At 46.1% G+C, this 26117-nt stretch overlaps 1 long non-coding RNA gene across 2 annotated transcripts; it reads left to right on the top strand.

Moving 5' to 3' along the window:
• The first annotated feature begins 15969 nt into the window (after positions 1-15969).
• On the top strand, positions 15970-25557 carry LOC103663188. Of its 2 annotated transcripts, none has more exons than XR_568694.2 (3): positions 15970-16123; positions 23962-24159; positions 25282-25557. It is a non-coding gene; the product is annotated as an uncharacterized LOC103663188 (long non-coding RNA). The 2 variants fall into 2 exon arrangements; XR_568693.2 differs by having other exon boundaries at positions 23962-24178.
• Positions 25558-26117: the final 560 nt, after the last annotated feature.

Here is a 26117-nt window from a genome sequence, read left to right as displayed (position 1 = left end):
TCCACGCTGCATCGTGACAGTGTCCTGGGGCCAAGGTTTCCTCGGGCTCCAGTATTTCGGGCAGGTTTCAATTTAGAACACTGAGAAATGATTTTTCTCCACTTGCAATTCAATGTGTCCCTAACTGACAAATATTAGTGAATATCACGGAAGTTTAATAAGATGCAGCTTTCACACCCCAGTCACAGAATGAATTGTATTGCCCCTTGTGACAGTGCCTTGGCTCTCTTCAAAGTTGAACCTTGTTCCTTCTCAGAACAAGATTTCCCCACTACATATTAAAAAGTAGGGGCACCTCGTGACTCGGTTGGTTAATCGTCTGCCTTTGGCTCAGGTCATGATCTCAGGGTCCCAGGATCAAGTCCCACATCGGGCTCCCTGCTCAGCGGGGAGCCTGTTTCTCCCTCTCCCTCTGCCCCTCCCTCTGTTTGAGCTCTCTCTCTCTCTTCTTGCTCAAAGAAAAAAATAAATGAATCTTAAAAAAAGAAACAAAACCCAAAAACCCTTCATCACAAACACGTGAAGGAGTACAGCCAGCTCAGAACAATGATTAAGAGTTTCTGATCAATGCAGCTGTCTTACCAATTATTACTAAAATAAATGCGTCTAGCCACCGGTTCCCAGACCTGGTGCAGGTCAGCGTTCACTCAGGGCTCTGTCCCCACTTCAGACCGTCTGCATCAGAACCTCTGAGTGGCGGGAACCAGGAATTTTTATTGTGAATGAGGGCTGGGTGATCAATGATCGTCAAGGTCAGGCAGCGGTCCCCGGCCTCGGTGTTTCCTGGCTAGCACTTAGAAGGACCAATGGTCAGGCCCCACACCAAACCAGTTAAACTACAATTTCAGGAAAGGGGACCCAGGAATCAGCATTTCCAAAGTCCTCCCAGCAATTCCAGCGTCTCCCAGAGGCTGAGACCCATCGGGCAGAGTAGAGCTCTGGGTTCAAGGACACTTTGAACGTTCACGGCCATCCGAGCGGCAATGACAAGATAGCTTATCCGCCACCAGAAGCACGACGAACGCATTTCTGGAACTAAAATATTTCAACTTCCTTAAAAAAAATATGCCTTTCACATTTTAGTTTACATACCAGTAATCCCACCAACAAGTGTTCGGCCATTTTTTTGTGATGTTTATAAGGCCATTTATTAAAAACTACCTCTTATTTTCCCTTAAATGTGTCCTTAGAACCACGCCATCAGCACCCAGGCTTCTCCTAGGAGCACTGGAATAAAGGAGACTTTTTTATTTAAATAAATTCTTATGCTTCAGCTGAAAGATGAAATTACTAAAATATTTACCAATTCTCTGAGCCTTTGCAAGTGCTTACGTGGGGTTTTAAAGGAGATTCAGAGGATCGCAAACACACAGGCGCAATTAGATACCTCATCGATGTTAAAGATGAAACTGCAAAAGTGAAAACGTAACTGACCATCGTGCAAACATAAAATGAGTGCATATCAAAGACTTCCTTCCACCTGCTAATGAGGGAGCTGGTAAGACTGCAGCGCTGGTTCCAAGACCCAGCTTCCTCTTGAAGAACAGGCTTTTCATAGGCAATTTGGCAAAGGTAGTGGGTCTGAGATGCTGTGTTAGATATAAAACTGCTTAACACCCTGCTGGTCAGTCAACGGTGCTCCTGGGGGTCATGATCTCTCCCAGACAGACCGCGTGCCTCTCCAGGGGTCAGAAATATGCAAGAGAACAGGGGCTTCATTAAGTCTGTGACCATCAGCTAGTGGTGACCAAAGCCCACTCCCCAGGTAGCCCCTGGCTCGGCCTGTGAAAACTGCCTCCAAGTGGATAGAGAGACTCACCCTCGTGTTTTTACCTTAAGCTCAAGTTTTGTTTTGTTTTGTTTTTAATTTTTTATTATGTTATGTTAGTCACCATACAGTACATCCTTAGTTTTTTTTTTTTTTTAAAGATTTTTATTTATTTATTTGACAGAGAGAGAGACAGCCAGCGAGAGAGGGAACACAGGCAGGGGGAGTGGGAGAGGAAGAAGCAGGCTCATAGCGGAGGAGCCTGATGTGGGGCTCGATCCCATAACGCCGGGATCACGCCCTGAGCCAAAGGCAGACGCTTAACCGCTGCACCACCCAGGCGCCTCCATCCTTAGTTTTTGATGCAATGTTCCACGATTCATTACTTGCGTATAACACCCAGTGCTCCATGCAATACGTGCCCTCCTTACTACCCGTCACCGGCCTATCCCAGTCCTCCACCCCCCTCCCCTCTGAAGCCCTCAGTTTGTTTCCCAGAGTCCATAGTCTCTCATGGTTCATTCCCCCTTCTGTTTGCCCCCCCTTCCTTCTTCCCTTCCTTCTCCTACCGATCTTCCTGCTATTCCTTATGTTCCATAAATGAGTGAAACCATATGATAATTGTCCTTCTCTGCTTGACTTATTTCACTTAGCATAATCTCTTCCAGTCCTGTCCATGTTGCTGCAAATGTTGGGTAATCGTTCTTTCTGATGGCTGAGTAATATTCCATTGTATATATGGACCACATCTTCTTTATCCAGTCACCTGTTGAAGGGCATCTCGGCTCCTTCCACGATTTAGCTATTGTGGACATTGCTGCTATGAACATTGGGGTGCAAATGGCCCTTCTCTTCACTACTGTTGGTGGGAATGCAAGTTGGTACAGACACTTTAAGCTCAAGTTTTAAATCACTTTTCTTATACTCACTGTATCTATCCACCTCAATGTAATTTGATTGTCATTAGAAGCATTTCACAAAGTTAAGACAAAGAGGCAGGTGTCTTGACACGAGGCCCATAAAGCCCATGACATACATCATGGACCGATGGTCACACTCTTTGGGCTCTGACTTGGCCTTCAACTCCCCCTCAACCGAGCCCAAGGCAGCTACTTCCTGCCCTCAGTCCAACTTGGCAAGGTGAGCCAGCCTCCAGAGTCTTGACTGGCTGAGACCCAGGTGGTTCGTGCTCGGCCTGCCTGAGCCGCCCGCCCCTCGGCCAGCTGCCCACTGCGTTTGGGAAGGCTTGCCTCTGGGCGGAACTGAATTGAGGCTGGCTGACTTGGGGCTTCCCTCCACCACTCTCCAGGAGCTGCCTCCTGTGTCCGGCCGCTTAGAGGGCGCGGAAGGGAGAGGGACCGTGCCCGTGCCTGAGAGAACTGGCTGCGGAATCTTCCACCCCCAGCTGATCCTGTCTTGCGCGGGGACGAGGTCTTCCCAGTGGGCGACTGAGCATCCCAGGTGCTTAGGTTTCTTAGCAACATTTCATAGAAACTGACTAAAATACTACTTATTAACTACGTAGGTTATCCTTATATTTTCCTTATGAATTAAAGATAAATTATTTTAAAAACATAAGACCACAGTAGATTTGGTTTTTGTTTTGTTTGTTTTGTTTTGTTTCATCCAACCCACTCATTACTAACTTTTAGTATGCTTTACCCCTCCTGGTTTAAGACACTTTGGGGTCAGATTATTTACTGCCCCAGTATCGACTTGAAGTTTTAATGGGGGCTCAGTATACCCTGAAACAGCGAGCAGTTTCCTCTTGGAGGGAGGTGTGCTTGAAGAGAATATTCTAGTGGCAGCCCAAATTCCCCCCCCACCCCATGCCCTGATCTAGCTCCCCTCCCTCACTAAATCCCTTGTTCTTGTCCCTTGTCTCCATGTCCTTCTTCCCAGGCTGTGCTTTAATCTCACACAGCCCCCCATTGCTGTAGATGCCTCCCCTCTTCTTCACCCCTCTGACTCCCCAGGTCCTGTGTGTCTCTCCTTCCTGTGGAGTTGGCCTCTCCTTCTGGCCCCTGCCTACCCTGTCCCCCCCGTCAGCGCCTGGCTGCCTCCCCACCTTCCTGGGCTTTCCCTAGCTTTGCCTGCGGGCACACATTCTCTTGGATCGCCGGCCCAGACTGGATTCACTCAGGCGGCTCATCGCCTAAGTCCCTCGGGAGATCCCAGGATCATCTTGCTAACGCAGAAACTTGCAAATTTATAGATTCCTCCATTAACCATAGGATAATTGAAAACCCATCCCATTTTAGGCCTGATTTTGACTGACAGAACAAATAATCCCAGCACTGATACACAGTAGCACTACTGGAAAATCCATTCACCTAGAGCCCGCTACGATAAAGAGTCATGACGGCCTGCGATAAAGAAGTGACTTCAGACTTCCAGGAAGGATATGAGCACCGATATCCATTTACAAATTTCCTTAAATGAATTTTGGAGAAGATAATTTCCCCTATTTTAGCTAGAAAATGACTCTAACCTCATCCTGACAAGTTCAGAGCACACTGCACCTGCCACAGTAACATTCTGGAACAAATTGGAAGGAACCGCTCAGAGCTGATTAAGTCCTTGTGATGCCAAGCATGGTTTGCACGGCAGCCCTAAGCCTGAGGAATCTCTGAAAGTCATCCACCAGCCCGGCCGCGGCGCACAGATGCCTTACAGGAGCAGAGAGCAGGCGCCGACCGAGGGGTCCCCCTTCGTTCCGACCCCCAAAGAGGGGCTCAGGGGAGAGGCCATGCAAGGAGCTACGTCAAGTCTGCTCTGTCCCCCTACATTCAAAAAGAGAGAGAGGTTGGAGCCAAGCCAACCAGCCAGCTGCTGACTGGAGGCAGACCCGGGGAAGCCCGCTCTCCGTGACCCAGTAAGCAGAATTCCTGTCAACTGCCCACAATCGCTCAGAACCAAATTTTACCAACCCAAGCCACTCAACTGGAAATGGGGGACGAAAGACAACCCATATCCAAATGCAAATGAGTCTATGAAAAGGTGTTCAGAGCCACTGGTGTTTAGAGAATGCAAACTAACGAAGAAGAAGACATTCCCCCACCATTCTCTTGGCAAAAACCAGCATCAGTAATGAGTTGTCGTCACAGCAAGGACGGGACGCTGGCCCCGTCTTCAGAAAGTGTCACGGGTCCTGTGAACAGCAGACACCTCGTCCGAAAACAGCCTTATTGCATGCATCAAATTTAAGAACAGGCTTGCCTTTTGAGAGAGCAGTTCCACTTCCAGAGTTTTCCTTCCCAGTAGTGCACAGGAGTCACGGAAGCGTCCACGTGGGTCTCGCCCACATCTGTCCACGAGGAGGTGCTCGCAGAGCAGGCCTTGCCCCTCGTCTGCGGAGTGTGGTCCAAGGGGGCTGCTGTTTCATACTGGACTGAGAAGCTCTCTAAGACACACTGTAAAACAGCGTCAGCGAGAGGCAGAACCAGCGTCCGTTCCTGTATAAACACATTTTTACGCGCACACATATGAACAGGGAGGGGAGGCAGGCCAGCCGAACCCAGGGCCCGGAAAATCCCCGGCCAGTGAGGCAGGAGCTGAAGGGGGAGTTTCCACTCTTCAGCATCTTTCTTCTGGGTTCTGTTAGCTTGCTCTACGAAATCTGATTGCACTCATTAATATAGATATATGTGTATATTCTGCATATCATCAAAAGTAGGAAGAAACTGAGCAGAAATTAATTAAACAGCGGAGAAAAGAAGTTTGATAAACACGTCAGAGCTTCTCTTCCTGAAAACTTCATAATACAATTAAACAGATAGCAGCACTAATCAGAAGAAAACACAGATCACAAGTAGAAAGCTAGAAGGTTAGAATGAGAGCAAACACCTCTCCCATACCTGTTATGTGTCGGGGATTGTTTATGGGTTTTACACAACCCGATTTATGAGAACCCTCACAGATAAGTGTCACTGCCCCCATTTTGCCGATGAGAAACTGAGGCACAGAGTTCAGGTAGTTTCTGTGATGCCACGGAGTTGAAGGAACAGAGTGTGGACTTGAGTGCTGTGCAAAGGCCTCCAGAGTCTGTGATCTGAAGGTCTGTCCCCCAGCATTTCCCTCACGCACTGAGAGAGGAATAGAGCACTGCACTTGTAAAGTGATTTTTAAAGACTCTCAGAACAAACTGACAGCCGGCCCTGTGCTTAATTAACGATGCAGCATTTAGACGCCCTTCCAGTGTCATCGGTAACCACGCGGATTCCCCAACCACGTGCCAGTGGAATCTAGCGAGACTAAAATAAGATGGAGTATTATTAGAAAGAAGGTAGGAGGGTGGCCATTATTTGCAAATGAGGGGATGGGGTGCCTGGGGAAACAGTCCAGGACAAATCGCTGAGAGTGATAAACCCAACATTACTTTATAACAAGACATTTACATAGAAAACTCCAAGTTCCTTACCTATCACCAATACAGTTAGAAAAGAAAATAAGATTCAGTTAAGGTAACAACAGAGCTTAAGAAAATACGTAGAAAGAAATTCAACTCTGCACAGAACCGATTAGCGCTGTGAATATTCAGGTAAATCCCCAATGTTCATAGCAGCAATGTCCACAATAGCCAAAGCGTGGAAGGAACCGAGATGCCCTTCACCAGACGACTGGATTAAGAAGTTGTGGTCCATATATACAATGGAATATTACTCAGCTATCAGAAAGAACGAGTTCTCAACATTTGCTACAACATGGATGGGACTGGAGGAGATAATGCTAAGTGAAATAAGTCAAGCAGAGAAAGACAACTATCATATGATTTCTCTCATCTATGGAACATAAGAACTAGGAAGATCGGTAGGGGAAGAAAGGAATAAAGAAAGGGGGGTAATCAGAAGGGGGAATGAACCATGAGAGACTATGGACTCAGAGAAACAAACTGAGGGCTACAGAGGGGAGGGGGTGGGGGAATGGGATAGGCTGGTGATGGGTAGTAAGGAGGGCACGTATTGCATGGTGCACTGGGTGTTATACCCAACTAATGAATCATCGAACTTTATATCGGAAACCGGGGATATACTGTATGGTGACTAACATAATATAATAAAAAAAATTTAAAAAAAAGAATATCAGGTAAATGAAGATACGTAAAATACATGAACAATGAATAACTGTTAGTTTCCTTCTAATAGGAGGATTCATTATCCCAATGATATTATTGCTCCCTAAATTAGTCTGAAAGTCCAATAACATTCCAATCAAAGTCCCAAAGGGATTTATCTGGCCCTGGCAGAGCCTTCATTCTGAAGTTCACCCAAATAAACAAGCCTGGAGTGGAGGCAGGATGAGGCGGGGAAGAAATAGAAAACTCTTGCAAATGAAGAGGATTTCCTTACCAGTGAAGAAGGGGTGACGTGAGGCTGGCGTGCCGGCACAAGAAGCCCCACGCAGACTCATGAAACAGAACTAAAGACCAAAGAGAAACAGCAGAATAAAGACAGACACAGAGAAGCAGCCCTTTGACAGGGAGGCGGGTCGGGGTCAGGGAGGGACAGCAGCTTGCACGTCCCACCAGAAACCCCAAGCCCCTGATCAGCACGCGCCCGTCATTCCCACCGCGCTGACCGCTCGCGGGCTGTTGCTCATTCCTCCAACAGGGGCTTTGCTCAGCCCTGACGTCGAACGGATCCATGGCACCCCTGGATCTGCGGCTGGGTTTCCACGAAGTGCACCCTCTTGTTCAGGGAAGCACGTGGTCTCCGAACGCGCTTGCTTTATTCCCCCAAACGGCACTTGGTAGTGGTCCACAGAGCCCGTTCGCTCACTTTTTACTGCTGCTGCTGTGGTTATCTGGCTCCTTGGGGCTGTTTCAACTCGTCTTCGTTTGGACGACAGTACTGTTCTTAGGTTACTCGCTGGAAGTTCTCCTTTTTTATTTAATCTTTGAAAGCAAGACTGAATACTTGGCCCAGTATCATGCAATTAACTGCAGTAGGATAGATCTGGAAATCCCTCCCACTGTTTCCTCCAACACCCATCTCGGCGCCGCAGGGAAGGAAATGATTAATTTGGCTCCTAGACTTTCTGCTACACAAGGGGAGAAATCCCGCTGGAGCATTTTCTCGGGGGTGTGACCCAAGCTTCCTCACTGCTGTTCTTGGTGCATCTTGACCATCAGACTTGTCATCTGTCTGCCCCGCTGCACAAGGCCATGCAGGCCTTTGCCTCAGAGCTTTCCGTGAGCTGCAAATAAAACATACTCCCTCCATCTACGCAGCATCTGGAGGAAAGTAAAATACTGGGGGGGGGGGGGGATCACACTTTCCTGATCCCGGAAGTGTTACAGGAGAATATGCTATGATTCCTCGTTGCTACCAGTGGGACACCAGGGGAACAATCTGTGTTTACAATAATTCATATTCAAAGATATTTCAAGCAAGTGGATTTTATTGAGGGCTGTATGGACAGGTGGTGCAGTCAAATGAACTCTCTAGGATTGGCTTAAATATGACTACGAAATGTGTCATTTGAAAAAAACTAAAACCTATAGAAATAAGCTACTCACATAGGAAGTATTTGCTGGTGGGTACGTGTGTGTTTAAAACATTAATTAACTTAAAAAAAGTGATTATCTTGGATATATTATTTCTTTCCTGGAAAGTTAAAATCAATCACCCGAATGCCAGTTTGATCTTATCCCATTGACAATCAGAACCAGAACTCAAGAGGCTTTGGGAAATTACCTTGTCTAAGGAGAGTGGGATGCCCCAATTATGCTAGGAGTTTGGACAGAACTGGGCAAAGACAAAATCACGTTTGTAATCACAACGCCTTACTTTTCCTGTGTTACGGAACCTCGCGTTTTAGGAAGGAATGAGGATAATGAAATCAGGTGACTTCTTAGACAATTACCCATTTTACCAAACATGGGTTTTCATCGAAACTGTGTTTTTTTAAAAGTGTTCTATTTTAATGGTCTCGTAAAAACTAAATAGGGCATGCTATGGAGAAATCTGTGAGTATGATGCAGTCAAATTTATTTTCTTCTATGTTATAACGTCTAGGTCATTTTCATACTTAGAATGGACCCAATCTTAAATTTAAAAAAAAATCTGCACAAGCTTTGTAAATATTTAAGATTCAACGGGAGAGGAGAAATATTTCATGTAGCCAAAAGGGCCTTGAAAAACCTTAGCCTATGGCAGTAGGTGATTCCAGAATTTAGGATTTTGCAGCCACAGAAGAGTGCATTTATTATGTGGAATCTAAAGATATCATCACCTGCCTTACCATAGATCAGCCCAGATTCTGACACTCAAACTCTTAGATTCAATTATAAAACTATCAGTCTTTAACCCAGATTTATCAATCCAGCTTGTATTGGAGGAGACCTTCCAAAACGCCATCTTAACCACTTGAGCGTTAAACAAAAATATACACAAACATCCGTTCAACGTCCTCGAGCATTAATCTACAGACGCATTTTCTTTAAGATGAACAGAGGATGCATTATGGTTGTGCCTATAGACGCTGGAGGAAATGGATTTGACCGACTGTATACTCGTGGTGCCTCCTGTCGGTCGGAAAGGGCCTGAGGGTGAGGACGGGGTAGCTTCAGGTAGTATGAGCCGCTGCCGGGCTCGGAGGGGTTGATTGAAGGGTCGGGGAATTTGATGTCCATGGCTTGACTTCAGCGTGATCTGTGCACTTGGACTTGGCCTACGTGCTGGCCACATGTGAGCCTAGTTTGTGTTTATGCTTATTTGTGATAAGTAAACATTTCGCTTGTCTTTCTTCTTATTTAAATGCTGGTCTGGCATGCTCAGACTGCAGTTTTAGTCAATTTGTGAAGTACTATCTTTTGTCTTAACCACCACACTGTGTATTGCAGATATTTGCAACTGGTTTTCTTTTTTACTTTGGTGGAATTGAAGGAATTAATTTTTAATTACATAGAATGTTTATTGCTATTTGGCACAAGAAAGATGTTTGTGTTTAAGCAGTTACATTTATACTCTAGCTCAACAGAAGAAAAATGAAGTCTTCCGCAGCCTCTGTTTTTTATTGAGATCATGGGCATTTATTGTACTTGCCGGGTCTTGCCAAGGACTTGGATTCCTTGCATTGCCAAAGTGTCTTCATATTAAATTAAAGGTAGTTTTAAAATATACTTCGTGGCAGGTTTTTATAAAGGTCAAAGAGGAAAATTCTTATTTCTTAAAGTGGTTTAAATAAAGTAGATTAAAATTTCCAAAGAGCTTAATGGTTTTTCAGGAAGAAATACCACTCACTGTGATTTTTTTTTAAATAATCTTTGTTTTATTGTATGGCATTTGCTCCTTTGTCACACATTGATTGACTTATTTTTTTTTTAACACAAATTCTATGCCCAACGTGGGGCTCAAACTCACAACCCTGAGATCAAGAGTTGCATGCTTCAACAACTGAACCAGCCAGGTGCTTCCACTCACTGTTAAACAAAAATGAAAATAAATGTTCTTGGTGGCAAATGTTTGGAAGGACTCAAAGTAGAAAGAAAAATACAGCTATGATAGAAAGTAAGTACTTTTCCATGATAGTTTTCAAATGGCTTTTTATTAAGTATCTATCCTGGGTTTTTGCCACTTCCCTCCCATTGCTCCCTTAAAAAACTTAGCTGTGATTACTAATACCAAAATCTTACATACTTCTATCCTTTCAATGAAAGAGTCATCGAGTCCTGGTGAGGTTGGATTTTATATTCTAATGAGGAAAAGATTCAAACATGACAAGGGCAGGGTCCTAATCATAAGCAATCCCCTCTAAAGTTGCCGTAAGACATCAGCGGAGTAAATCATAATTTTACAGCTACGTGTCAGGCAGCATTTTTTATGGTCTATTATGTAGTCAAAGAGAAGACATTATTCATATGTTTCACTTTTTCAAGAACCAAACGACTAATTAGCTGCAGATCCCATTGGCCTTAAACATAATGCACAATTAAACATACACATGGTAGAGTGTGCAAGAGGCAAGAACCATCTTTAGTAATTGAAAAAAATAACCTATATTCTCTTTGGAGTTCGATTATTTGAATTTGATATCAAAATACCATATTTTTGTGCATCAATGTATGTTTCTATTTATAAGACTGTATAAAAGTGACGTGTATCTTCAGTGAATGCTGTGCCATTAAACTTATAATTAAAGCTAGTCTAGTCTGTCAAAAAAAAAAAAAAAAGAAAAAGAAAGAAAGAAAAGAAAGCCTGCACAGTTCCGCATGTAGGTATAAAGAATGAACACAACCTTTGTGCTTTTCCCCAGAGTAGTTATGCAACTATGTCAGCACTATTTGTCAAGAAATCCATTTTTTCTGTCCATCCGTGATTTGAAATGATACTTTCATTGTATACTAAATTTCTGTACAAATCTTTAAATCTTTTTGTATTTCCGGACTTTCAGTTAGATTAATCCTCCAGTCCATTCATATGTCAATACTACTTGTTTCTTTTAATACTTTTTATTTTTAATAGGTTTAAACTCACAAACATTTATAAAAATAGTAGAGAGTTCCCTGCACCATTCACTCCACTTCCCCCAATGGTACTGTATTCATAACTGCAGCATATTGTTAAACTAAGTTGATATTAGTGAAATAGAATGGAGTCCAATACAGGTCTTAGTCACATTTTACTAGTTTTTACAGGTGCAATTTGTTGGGGAGAAGAGTGTGTGAAACTTTATAGCTCGTGCGGATTCACGATCACTGCAATTGGGACACCGTTCCATCAACTCAAAAACCCCCTCATTTTATCATTTAATGTTCACACCTATGCCCAATCTTCATATTGGCAACAACTGATCGTTCTCCTCACTGTATCCCCAATAATATTATGTGAACAAATCATACATTATGCCAAGTTTTCTTTTGTAATTAAACTTATTTTCAGGCAACTGTAGATTCACATGGAGTGATGAGAAAGAATAATGAGAGATCCCATGTATTTTTTTACCCAATTTCCCCCAATGTTAGCATCTTGCAAAATCAAAGCTCATTCTCACAAACAGGATATTGACATTGATTCAATCCACTGGTCTTATAGAGATGTCCTCAATTTCATCTGTAATTATCCATATGGGTGTGTGTGCACACTCCTGTGTGTGTTGTTCTATGCAATTTGACCCCATGTGTGGGTTTGTGTATCTGCTACCATTGTCGTAATATAGTGCAGTTCCAACGACATGAGGATTTCTTGCTTCCCTGTGTTTGCTCCACTCCATCTCTAAACCTTGCGAATCACTTATCTATTTTCTATAAAATTTTATCATTCCAGAAATATTATGTAAATGGAATCATACAGTATATAACTTCTCAGGATTGTATTTTCTTTTACTCAACATAATTCCCGGGAGATTCATCTAAGTTGTTGCATGTATAATAGTTTGTTTCTTCTTATTCCTGAGTAGAATTCCCAGGGACGGAGGCATTACAGTTTGACCATTTACCCATGGAAGGAGATCTGGTCATTCATAGTTTTAGCTATTATGAATAAAGCTTCTATAAACATTCGTGTACTGGTTTTACTGTGAATACAAGTTTTACTTACTTTGAAATAAATCCCAAAGAATGCAAATTTTGGGTCATATAATAATTAAATGTTTAATTTTATAAGAAACTTCCAAAGTGGTTTCAGAGTGGTTATAAAGTTTTATCTTCCCATCAGCAATTCATGAGTGATACATTTGTCAGGGTTAAGGTTTGGGTTAGAGATAGGGTTAGTGAGCTTCATGGTGTTTTAACTTATTCAATTCTAATCTCCTTCTTTCTAGTTTAACTGTAGCCTTGAAAGCCAACAGTCTTGCAATCATGGTAGCCATAAAGAAAAAGCCTAGTAACCACTGAAGGAGGCAGATTGGGTTGGGAGTTCCCCAAAAGCCCATCTGCAGGAAATTCTCATAACTTGACCCATATGGCATTTCCTTAGAAATCCTCATTCAGAGGGCTGGGCTTTACCTGGCTCAGAGTCCGTTCAGGGAAAATTGCCTTTTCTTCCCAGGAGAGTTTGTCAGAACGATCAGTGACTGTGTGACGTCACAGCTAACAGGGGCAATGGTAGCAATAGGACAAGCAAGCAGCTGACAAAAAAACATATAAAGGACACCTGGAAATGGGGTGTTCTGAAAAACGTCAACATATTCCTGAGCATCTAGAAAGTCATGTGTGTACGTAGCACCGTGTGCGTGCCCAGGGAAGACCTGAGAAAGTCCTGATATAACACACACAGACCAGCAAAGTCCAAAAACTTAATTTTGTAAAAGGCGCTTAAGAAAATTTCTGTTCAATTATTAGCTTATCACTAAACTAACTGTCCAGAGACTTCAGTGGCCACACAAAACAAGGACAGACTTTACAGAATTTGTTCAGAAAAGTTAGTAAACAAACAATAACATTGAAACAGCAGTGACAAGAAACCCTAGGCAGGCGAGAGATCTGATTCCCAGATTTGTCACATTCCATTATTTAATATGGCCAATTTTCAACTAAAAATGATGAAATGTGCAAAGTATTGCCCATTTTCAGGAAAAAGGCAGTAAACTGCCGTTTGGGATGCCCAGATGTCGAACTTATTAAAACTTTAAATTAGCTATTATAAACATTTTTAAAGAACTAAAAGAGACAATATCCCAAGAACTAAAGAAAAGTGTAAGAACAGTCTCACCAAACAGAGAACATCAATAAAGAGAAATTAAAAACATTTATATAAAAATTGTAGAGAGGATTAATAGCAGGTTTGAGCTGATGGAAGAAAGAATAAGCAAACTTAAAGATAAGGTAATTGAGATTATACATTCTAGAAACAAAAAGAGAAAAATGAAAATAAAAAGAAGGTCAGAGACTGGTGGGACACTGTCAAGTGCACCAACATTCACATAATGCGCGTCTCAGAATGAAAGGAGGGGGGAAAGGAACAGACGGAATATCTGAAAAAATGGCTGAAAACTTCTTACATTGGATGAAAAACATTCATCTAAAATCTAGGAAGCTCAGTGAACTCTAAGTAGGATAAACTCAGAGACTGGTGGAAAGACACAGCATAATCAAACAGCTTAAAGACCATGAAAAGAGAGAATCTTAAAAGCAGCAGGAGAGAAGTGGCCCACCACACAGAGGAGCCTTGATAAGGCTAGTCACTGATGACTCACGGGAAACTATGGAAGCGGGGAAGCAATGCATGGTGGGTGCAAAGTGCTGAAAGGACAAGTCAGCCGTGAATTCTATATTCACCAAAAATATCCTAAAATGAGAATTTAAGACATTCCCAGATAAATATTGAGGAAACTCATCATAGACAATCTGCTTTACAAAAAATAAAAGAAAATCCTTCATGCTCAAATGAAAGGGCCCTAGCTAGTAACTCAAATCCACATGAAGAAATACAGAACACTGGTAAAGATAACTGTGTAGGTTGGGCCGCCTGGGTGGCGCAGTCGTTAAGCGTCTGCCTTTGGCTCAGGGCGTGATCCCGGCGTTCCGGGATCGAGCCCCACATCAGGCTCCCCCGCTGGGAGCCTGCTTCTTCCTCTCCCACTCCCCCTGCTTGTGTTCCCTCTCTCGTGGGCTCTCTCTCTCTCTGTCAAATAAATAAATAAAATCTTAAAAAAAAAGAAAAAAGATAACTGTGTAGGTAAATACAAAAGACAGTATAGGCATATTTTGTTTGTAACTTTTTTTTCCTACTTGATTTAAAAGACAATCGAAGGAGAAGATTATAAAACTGTGTTGATAAACTCATGACGTACAAAGAGCTCATTTGTGTAATTACAGTAGCACAAAGAAACAGAAGAGAACAGTATACACAGGGGTGACGCTAGTATATAGTGATATTAAGTTGGCATTATTGAAAACAAGATTGTTGGAAATTGAGATGCTCGTCGTAATCCTCAAATGTCTCCCAGCGGAGGTGATGTCCTTAGCTCCACACACAGGAGCCAACCCCGGAGGGCACCCGCGCGACCCGTCTTGGGAAGAGTCTGTAATGTCAGGGCACCCGAGGTAGGCCTGTAGTCACTGGAGGCGGGTTAACAGCGGGAACTCTCCTCCAGGCCTTTCGGTCCAGCCTGAAAAACTGAGGCTCTGGATTTAGAGGCGCTGCCTGAGGCAGGCAGGGTGCACCTGTGTTGCTTGTCTGTGACGTCAGTTTCTGCACCTGCCAAGTGTAGGTGGCATTGACGGTGTTCTGTGCGGGGAGAGCAGGGGCTGGGCTCCTCTGTGTCCCATCAGCCGTGTTACCGAGAGGGATCACAGGCTCAGCCCTCTGGCAGCAGGGAAGAGGGGAAAGCTTTCAGGAACAGTTTTGAAAAAAAACCAAAGATCATTAATATCTGCTGTGTCCCTCCTCGCTTTCCTCGGTGTCGGGTCTGTTGTGATGTCCCTGTTATCGCTGTGTCCGATTTAGCAACCAAAACTTTAATAAGTTTCCTAATTCATTTTTTAAATTTTATTTAGGTTTCTTGTCTGGAAGGGTTCTATGTAAGAAGGACAAAAGTATTTTTTTAAGATTTTATTTATTTATTAGAGAGATAGAGAGAGACAGCACAAGCAGGGGGAGCAGCAGGCAGAGGGAGAAGCAGGCTCCCCGCTGAGCAGGGAGCCCAAGGCAGGACTCGATCCCAGGACCCCAGGATCATGACCTGAGCTGAAGGCAGAAGTGTAACGACTAAGCCACCCAAGTGCCCCAGGACAAAAGTATTTTTATAGAAAAACATGTTAATATAACTTAACCAGAAAAAAGCATCATGTTTAATAATTGCTTAGCACCACATTTTGAATGCTAAAAAGATTTTAAAATGGGTTTCCTCAAACTCAGATTTTCTTGTTTCGTGGCCATCGGGTTTCCTATCTGTTCGAGTCCTTAGAAAGGCCTGGAAGGGGCTGGAAGGCCATTGCACCCTCCCTCCCCCCCACGGAGACCAAGGTGTCAGTAACCGTGTACGAAGGGCAGGCAACAGGAGGGGCAGGCGGTCTGAGCAAGCACACGGCGTTAGCAGGAAGTCCCTTTCGGGGGAACTGTCGTGCTGAGTCCCCAGTCTGGTCACCGGAGATGTACAGCCTGGGTTGGGGTTATTTTGTCTTTTTTTTTTTTTTTATCACCCACTAAAAACCGTGTCGTTGTTGCTGAACTCACACAATGACCCCAGCTGCTTGCAGGTGATACGGAGCATGACGGGGCCGTTATCAGAGGCCATGTGTTCAGGAAACTTGAACAGGAAACACATGTGGTCTTGGAGGGCCTGGACAGCACGGTCCGAGAATACAGCAGAGCCACGTTGCTGGGCGGGCTGGACAGCCATCGGTGCCGTGGAGCAGGGCGCCCCTACCGCACTGGGTCACAGACAGGTCGCTGTCAGGATGGACGGCAGAAGGTAATGGGGGTGCGGGGAGCCATCGGTGAACCAGGACCGTGTATGCCCCAGCCCCCCACCGCACTGGGGACCACGGCTCCTTAGGCAAGGTGCAGGGGAGGCATCAGGGACCCTGAGACCTTGCCCACCCAGGCTGGGTCTTTCCTGCTGCTAAAAGCACCATTTTTACTACTTCCTACTGAAATATTCCTGAGCTGTCTCCACTCAGCCACCTGAGACGTCTGTTCAGACTCACATCATAATTGAGTTTGAGGTCTTATTTTATAGACTGTCTTAGGGCTGTGGATCCCACGCTCAGCACTTACTAAAGGCCAACAATAGGCCGATAACTGTCTCTCAAAGAGTGTCTACTTGTTAACGGATTCCAGGAGCCGATGGGTCTGAAGGGCCAATGGTGGCCTCTGGCCCACGGTGGTTTTTGCCCTAGGCCCTCACAGGCCAGGTGGAAGGCTGTCAGGACCTGCAACTCCAGTAGTAAAGTGGGGTGCAGGGAGCAGGCAGCCTGGGTGGCCCCTGGGAGGGTTCAGAACATTCTGTCCACTGGGGCCCCCATTTGGTTTGAAATTTGGGTCAAGGTTCATGTTGGACAGGCATTCTCTACTCTTTATATCTGGGGCTTGTGTTTTACCTGTTTTCTACCTTACTGGGTTTTTTGTTTGCTTTATTGTGAACTGAAGTATTTATTTGAAAAAAGCCATAGCTTTATTGAAGTATAATCGATATATTTAAAAAACCACACTTAGTTATGGTATGCAATCCGATTGCCTTGAATGTATAACACATCCCTGCAAAACCATTACCACAATCAAGCTAAGAAACATACTCATCACCTCCCAAAGTTTCCTCCTGCTTACCCCTCTTTTTTATTTATTATTTAATTTTTGGGGGTGAGAGAATTTAATTTGAAATCTGCTCTCTTGACAGACTTTTCAGTCTACAGAAGAGTACTGTTACCCACAGGCACTGTATTGTATCATATGACGGATCTCTAGAACTTGTTTCCCTTGCACAACTAAGCCTTTCTCTAATACGTAACCCCTCTGTGGTTACGATGTCTGGTTGTGATTTGTTGCTTTCCAAGTGTAGGACGGCTGAGTCATTTCCACTCCACTATTTTAAATAAACCTGTGAGATCTCATGTATTTTAAATCCTAGAAATGCAAGAGAAATTTTTTTTGATGAGTTTATCATTTTTATTCATCTTTCTTGAACATGATTCCGGTAAAGAAGGATAGAAATAAAATTATTTTTGCAGAAAAATTGCTTAAATTACTCTTCATAAAGATTTAAGAATTTCAACGTTTTGAGTATCATAATTATGGCTAAGATTTATCAGGTAATTATGTGTAGATCTAGTGTTGTTTGTTTAATACGATGCTCGAGTTACTAGGAGGACTAACTTTCAACTCAAGTGTTTCTCATGTGAATCATTTTCCAAAAAAGAAACGGTGGTTCTAGTAATCCCTCTCAGTGGGTAAGAACAGCAACAGTACGTAGCAGATGCAAGGTTACCAAGTGGGGTCCCTTCAAATTCTTTATGTGTTACCTGCAGCAGCCCTGGGGTGTAGTCACTCATATCCGCAGAGAAGGACACTGAGGCCCAAAGGTGTTTAGTCGCACAGCAAATCTCGCAGAAATGCTAGAAAAGCTGGAAGAGGCCATCGCCCCTGCTTTGGGATATCGTAATGACGTCCTAACCGGTTTCCCCGCTCCCCACTGGGCTAATCTCAACCTAGCAGCGAGGTTGCTGTTAAAACACATCAAAGCTATGGTAACGTGTCACCTTGCACCCGTTCGAATGGCTGGTGTCCACAAGTCAAGGTAACAAGGGCTGGGAGGGATGTGGAGAAGCTGGGGGCTCCTCAAAAAATTAAAACTGGAACGACCATGTGATCCCTCAATCCCACTTCTGGGTATTTATCCAAAGGAAATACAGCCGCTGTCTAAGGAGATGTCTCTGACCATGTGGGATCTATATTGAGTGTGTGAGAACATGTGAGGACTATTAGTCTTAAAACAGGAGGACTGCCTGCTTGTGGCCACATGCACGGACCTGGAGAACATGACGCTGGGGGACACAAGCCGGGGGGAGAAAGACAACAGTGCATTCGGTCTCACCCCAGGCAGAATCCGACAACGTCAAACTCCTAGGAAAGAGAACAGTCACCGGGGGCGAGTCAGAGGGCACGAAATTCAGCGATAAAGTTCTGGGGTCTCCTGTTCGGCGCGAAGATCACGGTGAGTAAACGTGCTCTGCGCTGAGGCTTAGAACAGCGGCTCGCAAGTGTCCCCGCCACTACTGACAACGACAGCAAGCCGCTGTCCGCGGTGACGGGCGCATTGACGAGCCTGATTGTAGTGATGGGTTCGCAACGCGCGTGGATCTGAGCATCGCGTCGTCCTCATGAACTCCGGGCGACCGGTAGCTGTCAGTCACAGCTCCACACAGCTGAGAGCAAAACCCAGACACTCAGAAGCAAAACCCTAAGTCAGGTCACATCCCTGCCGGAAACCGTTGTCCTGGATTTTCCTGTGCTTCTGCCAAGTGTAGGCCTTCGGAACAGGTTTGACGGCGCACAGCCTTTGACCCTACACGGACCCCGGCAGGTAGGTTTAGAAGCCCACCGCCTCGCCTTTGCTTCCCCGAGGTATCTGCTTACCTTCGACGGTAATAAGTAACCTCTCCTGTGGGAGGGAGGAAAGGCGAAATAGCACACGGAGCGCCCTCTAGACGTCTAGAGGCTCACAGGGGCCTGCTCTCAGGACGCACCCCTGCCCGTGCGTGTGGCATGGACCTGGCCGTGGTTCGGGCCCGGGAAGCCGGCACGGGGAGCTCCTGGCTGCTGGCTTTGCTGGGAGCGGTCGCCGGCTGAGCCTCCGTGAGCACGGGCAGATCACACCGTGTCGGGACAACGGGCCAGCTTCCCGGGGCAGTAGAGCTCGGATGGTCGCCGTCTCACTCCGCAAGTCGTTGCTCCGTCCAAACCGCGCCAGGGTCTTCCCACCTCACGCAGAGTAAGTACCTAACCTCATGATGCTTCATCCCTGCATCGATGACCTCGTGGCTCCTTTACCCAGGGCCCGGGCCGCAGCAAGAGGAGTAAAACGTTCTCGAACGCGTACATGGAGGAGTGTGCCTGCGTGTGGGCGTGCCTCTCTCTTTCCCCTCTCTCCCTAAACACAGAGGAAGAGGGGAGCGATAGCGCCCCGGGGGTCCGCAGAGCAGTCTTAGTCACGGACGAAGACATTTATTCTCTCCCATAAATGGGCTGTATTATTTAAATACAATGTGTACAGAAAACCTACGTGAACTGTTTCCAACTCAGTGACAAAAAAAGGAGCCCAAACAGAAGGGCTGCAGTGAGCGGAGGTCTTGCCCTAACCCCCCCACCCTCGTGAGCCCCGGTTTCTATCTGTAATCTTCTCCTCCCTGAAATGAAATCAGGGCTTCTCGGTGGGAATTTGGCTCCAGTTCATGGCAGTGAAAAGTCACCGTGTTTCCAGGAAAGGTGGGACTTCCACACGGTCAAGTCTTCACAGTCTGAGTGGGCATCAGAATACTAGTCACCACTGTCATGGTCATCATCGTCATCATCACTAACGGCCCTGCTTCCAGGCCCTGTTGCCACGCGCACATTGGCCACAAGTCTCTGCCATGTAACTAATTCGCCATACAGCGATTTGGGCATGAAAGATAAAATCACAAAACGTGTGCGTGTACCCGCAGCCCATCAAACAATCCTATTATGTTGCTTCAAGCTGGATTTTTTAATTAAAAAGAAATGCCAGGCTTTGAGTGAATACTCCCTGCTATTCGTTCCCACGGCCTGGATAAATGGAAGCCTCAGGGCTGGGTCCCTGCTTTGCGCTTTCTCTCTCTGCCTCAGTCCCGCTGATTTGCTAATACAAGCTCCCTTCTGGGTTCAGGAGCTCCGTGGTCAGGAAAGACACGAAATAGAATCATTTCTGTCTTGAGACTGAAGACTCTCCACTTTGAGGTTTAAGATTTTTATCTGCAGAGGGAGAAGCTGAGTGGGTGGATGGGGGGCGGGGGGCGCTGCCCTGAGCCATCTTCCCTGTGAGCAAGTTGTCTCCGTGACGTTTGCATTAGCAAGACAGGCCTCGGGCAGGGGCGGGTAGCTATGAAAGAGGATATCACCCCTTGATTTGCACACGCACGAGTCAAAGGCACGCAAACACACTCACTGATCTGCACAGACTTAGGACATGGTCTCGTCCTGCAGTATGGGGACAATGTCTGTGACAGATCCTCGCTCTGTCAGCAAGAGCCCCGGGTTTTCGTTTCGTTTTTCTTTTTCTTTTTTTTTTTTTTTTTGATGAGTAAAAGGATGTATTTAATGTTCCCTGTTTCCCAGCCTGATTATTCAGGTAATTTCACAGAAATAAATCAAAGTTTATGCCATAAAAATATTTTTAAGATACATAAAATATATTATTTACACAAAAATCTCACAGTAGCAAGACTTAGGTTAAAATAATCTTATCAATAATTTGAAAAAAAGATGAAGAAAATCTTAAAGTCAAGATCGGAATGATTTTGAGACATTAAAATAAATCAGCGTCGGGGCGCCTGGGTGGCTCAGTCGTTAAGCATCTGCCTTTGGCTCAGGGCGTGATCCCGGCGTTATGGGATCGAGCCCCACATCAGGCTCATCCGCTATGAGCCTGCTTCTTCCTCTCCCACTCCCCCTGCTTGTGTTCCCTCTCTCACTGGCTGTCTCTGTCAAATAAATAAATAAAATCTTTAAGAAAAAAAAGTTTAAAATAAATCAGTGTCATCAAATGTAAATAGTCAGTGAAATTCTAAAATAGTTGTTAATTTTAGATTTTGATGCATTTATTGAAGAGATACAAGTAGAAATTCTGTGAATAGTCAAGTGCTAAGCATTATGGGAAAAACAAGGACCTATAAGATGTATAACCTCATGAGAAATTTATATTCTAAAAGCCATGCAAGTCAACAATATAAAAATGATCCTAAGAGAAAAGAGACTTACACAGGGCACCTGGGGGCTCAGTCAATTAGACACCTGACGCTTGGTTTCGGCTCAGGTCATGGAGACCTTCTGGTTCTAAAGTCGTTGTTGAGGACTCTCCCATCTGTCTTGCTACCAATGTCCAAAGCATGTGTCCTTTAGCAAAAGAAAACACAAGGGTCAGTCCCCACCTCTACCCTCTCCCAGACTCCTGTTTGCACCTTAGCTGTGTCTGGTGATCGCTCGTCACAGCCCTTTGCTACCAAATCATCACAAAAGAGCAAAATGGGTGTCTGTGCCTCATCTCCGGCAAATCTGAGGCTCTTTCCTTCACCCTGAGAGCCAGTGCCGGGGAAGTGGGGTGGTCCTGCTGAGCTGAGGGGGCTCCAAGGAAGGCTGGGTGTGCCATCATCCCCAAGGCCGAGCACAGGGCTTCGTTGGCACTCTCTGGCTGGATCCCACATGGTCAGTTCCTGTTTGTAGAGGAACGTGCCCCTTCTCACCTAAGGACCTAGAGAAACGTCAAGAAGCAGCCTGTACCTTCTCTGCCTTGGACTCAGGCCAATGCCCGCACAGTTAGTGCCCTGTGCATTTCAACCCCTTACCTGTAGGAAGTGTGTCCCCCCAAACTCAAGCATGCCCTGCTCCCTGACTGTGTCTTATACGTTTTTAGTTTTCTGTCTCCGCATGACAAAGCACGGGAAGCTCGACGGCTTGAAACCACAGTCACTGTATTCGCTCTTCATTCGTGGATCAGGACCGTGAACGGGCCATGTGGGGGCAGTTCTCTGTCTCATATGGCATCAGCGGGGGCAGCGGGAAAGGCGGCAGGCTGGTGGCACTGCCCCGCAGGGACCTGGTGCTGTCACTGTCAGCTGGGATCCTGCCTGTGGCTCTTCCGCGTGGTCTGCATGGGCTTCCTTACAGGACGGTGGTCTCAGGACATCAGATTTCGTACGTGGTGACCAGCTTTGGCCAGGGACCTCCAGCAGCCGACTTACACCTGCAACGGGCACAGTCATCTCTGCCACGTGCTAGCAGGTCATGAGGTGGGATCAGAGTCCAGGGGAGGTGGGAATACCGAGACATACGATATGTTAGAGGCCTCCAGAGCTCCCTGACCTTTCTTCTCCCCGCAGTGTCTACGCCAACTTCTCAAAACCCTGGACTCCACCATGTATCGGGAATGCCGTGACAAACCCTTCCTCAGTGCCTCCACCTAGAAACGGCCTCCTCCCATTCTGAACGGCCCTTCCCTTCTGGGGGACTCCTTGCTTTCTCGGCTGCATTGTGTGGAGTGATTCAGGCTTTCCCTGTTGGACTGCAAGCCTCTGGTAGCCAGGAAGGGTGCGGGCAGACTCAGCGTGTGGCCGGCAACAGCCACATCTGCTGCGTTGTGTCTCCTTCTGCTTCCTTCAAGTTATCAGTTAGGAAGTTGGAAATGCAGTAGTTGGGGTAAACCGCCCTTTGCATGCAGACCCAACACTGTCAAACACACAGCGAGAAATACATGGGTTACATTGTTCCGAAGGGCCCATGCAGAGCTTAAGCACGATAGCGCGCTGGGAACGGGCCCAGAGTGGGAGTGGTTCACACAGAGCTCAACTTCGGAGCTCAGAGAGCATTTGAAAGGCCTGGGAGTTTTATGAACAAAGCTGATACAATCCTTCATCTCCAAGGAATAGTATTATATGCTTATCCACGCATAAAAATGCACTACACACTAACAAAAAGCTCATAGACATTCAAAAATAGTAGGAGAGATACGTAAAGAAATTGTCATAATCAGGGAAAAAAAAAAACAAATGCAGGAACACACACGAAATGATTCATCTTCCCCAAACTCCATTCCTAGGCTTAGTGCGAACATTTGATTTCTCAGATGCGAAAAGCAATGGAATGCCTCCTGATAGCCAGTCCCTTCGTTGGACTGAGTCTTAGCACAAAGACACTGACTAATGTATTTGCAGTGTGCACGGTGACGATGGATAGTATTTGAGGATTTCTAAGGTCAATGTGTGGCACTCAACACATCTGCACAAAATTTCTGAAAACTGCCTCTGTCCATTTAAATTTTTTATGAAATGAAGATGGAAGAGGAAATCATTAGTATAATTTCCTGCTTCCGCTGGGTCCAGGGCCTCTTGACTGCGGAGGCGCCAGGCCTGTGGCTCCCACGGGCGCCGGCTCAGGGCTGCCCTCCTGACCTGCCTGAAATTAAGCACTCCTATAAACACTCTCCATCCTCTGGGATTTCAGAAACACCGACAGCAGGGAAGAACATATAAAGATCAAGGGTCTGTGTCGAGTAACAGAAATCCAAATTGTGGTCACACATCAAGTTTGTCTTGGGGACATTTGGGTGACACGGTCTTCCTTTTGCAGGAGAACACTTCCTTGCTCAGCACACTGCCACAATGAGTCCACCACCCAGAGAAGGCCACTAGGTCCCCGCCAGTCCCCGTGGAAACCAAAATCTCAACCCCCACTTCTTCATGCTCTTGGGGCACCTGGGGCTGAGAACCACCGAGAAACAACACACAGGATGTTCCTTAAAATGGAAACAAAAGAAGTGTGGCTTCTGATCACCCAGTGACTACCATTTTGGTCTCGTAATAACCAATGGCCTACGGGCCGCCCCCCAAATTGCCCCAGGGCTAAGGAGTACTGCCGCCTGCTGGACCTTTTCCCAAGGCTGAGCTCATGATGCCTTCTGGGAATGGAGTTCCTTAAGGAAATAAGCTTGGCATTAGCAGAACGTGAGAGCCCCAACCTTCTTCCCAGAGTGTTCGCGTCCCCTAGAGGATGGCGGATGGAAACAGCATTCTGGTCTCTCCATAGGCTCGGTCGTTCTGTGAATGGAGCGCGGAGGGCGGCTGTTCTCACCTGCGGCAAAGTCTGCTTGGCGTAGCCACGGACACTCAGAAACAAATGCTGGTCCACGTTACCACTCCTCCATCTGGGAAATGCCAACCAGAACACAGAGCATGCCTCGCCGTGTTTTACGCCGGACAAAGACGGAGACAAGAGCCGGCTGAGGTTAATTCATTAACCCAACGTAAATTCATATCATTCTTCTCTTGTTAAAAGTTTAATGTCTTTGCCCTATTTTTTCATCCTTGGCTCTCCTTTCTGTTTGCATCCGGTAACTATTGACGTTCACATTTTTTAAAGAAACGGTTGAAAGTTGCCTTTCATTTTGTTGGTCAGGGTTTCCCATCACTAAAACATTTCTCATTCTCTGGTTTCATTCGTGTGTGTGTGTGTGTGTGTGTGTGTGTGTGTGAACTGTGGTAACTATAGCATAGAATTTTACCGTCCTGACCATTTTAAGAACAGTGACATTATTGTATAATTCACATGGTTTGATTCTGCTGCAGTTTATCTGAAATCGGCAGAACAGCAGAATCAGGAGGTACGTCATAGGAGTTGTGTTCTATCACGTCAGACGTTCCAAGCTAACCCCAGGGTGCCCGTTTGCAAGGGAATCACTGGTAACAACTTCACGTTGAAAAGCGCGGTCCAGGGCAAGCCCGACCGGGTGCCGCTCTAAGCCCCGCTGCCCGCCGCTCCCAGACGCCCTCACGGTAGTCATGTGTTTCCCAGACTGATGTTACTCCTTCCACCAGCGCTATGATAAAGGTACGATTCCAGATACAAATATCAGACAGACGAGAGGACACAAGAAACCTGCAGTCCTGAATTTGAACTAAAGTTATGAGTATGAACTCACAATGTATTTTACCTTAAAAAAGAGAATCCTAACTCGAGTCACAGAAAGCATCTAGAACCTACCACCTCGATTGTGGTCCTGAACTAGTGATGAGGGAGCGGATGGCGGGCTGAGGACAAAGCACCGCTGACACCCACCACCCCCACACTCCCAGGTGGAACGTTCCTCAGGCCCTCCGGCCGCCGTAGGACTAAGGGGAGGGAACACGAACGGTTCACTGACAGAGATCACAGTCCTGCAGGACACGAGTCTCCCTCAGTTTACCAATGTCTTGGCGATTTACAAGGAAAAGGCATTCTTATCAATAGCCTGACTTCCAGAGCCCCATAACTTGATTTCCTCAAGCCCCAATATCACCCTCCCCTCCATGAGTAATGTGGGAAACAGAGGCAGAAGGGAAAATAAAATTGTTTCTTTACGACCTGCAGCCCACCGACAAGGACCCGAGAGAGGCCGAGTGTAAGGTTCCCCCAGGAAGCTCCCAACTGTCTTCATGTTCGTGTCTTACCGGAGGAAAAACAGCCTTAACTGGGCAATGGCCAGGCCTCCAGTGTCCTGAGAGCCTTCTTGAGCACGTGAAAGTCCTTTTGGACGCCTCCCTCAGTCCTTACCTCCCCCTGCTCCCCGGTATAGAATCAGTCCCCCTCACAACCCCAGTGCACGGGTCCTGTCCCTGGGCTTTCATAAAACCGCCTTTGCACACCTAAGACGTCTCACGACTTCTTCCTTGGCTGTCGGCTCTGGACACTCACATTCCCAAGCTACGTCACCCACATGGCCAGCCCAGAGGAACCGGGCGGATTCCAAGACTAGGGCGGGACACGTTGGGGCTGGCACGGAGCATGCTGTCACGTGGGAGTGCCGGGAGGCTGCCAGAGACTCCGAGGACCGTGTCAGCTGGGCTCCGGGCGAAGGAGAAGGTGCGTGAACATCTAAAAGGGCAGCAGACGCCCGCGTGTTTGGCTTTAGCACCTGGGTGTGCCTCCCTGCACGCTACCCTTCAGTTGACCCGTTGGGAGTCTCTCTTTCCTCAGTCTCTTCCAACCAAACTTGTCATTCTTACAGTTTATCTGTTGCAAAATTCAGGCCACCTGATCGGCAGCCTCCCACGGTCTGAATTTCGTTGATTCAGAGCCAAACTGTGGGTCTGGGGGATCAGACCTTGAGGGAGGGGGGCAGTGGCGGTGGTAGCGAGTGTCATCAGATGTGGAGTTTGGGGGATTCCACGGCACCTGGCTTGGGGGTCTCTCTGAAATTGAGTGAC

This window comes from Ursus maritimus, unplaced genomic scaffold (assembly GCF_017311325.1).
Source record: "Ursus maritimus isolate PB19 unplaced genomic scaffold, ASM1731132v1 scaffold_34, whole genome shotgun sequence".
NCBI classification, from domain to species: domain Eukaryota; kingdom Metazoa; phylum Chordata; class Mammalia; order Carnivora; family Ursidae; genus Ursus; species Ursus maritimus.
Note: the sequence above shows the minus strand (reverse complement) of the source record. Positions and strands in the feature narration are given on the sequence as shown.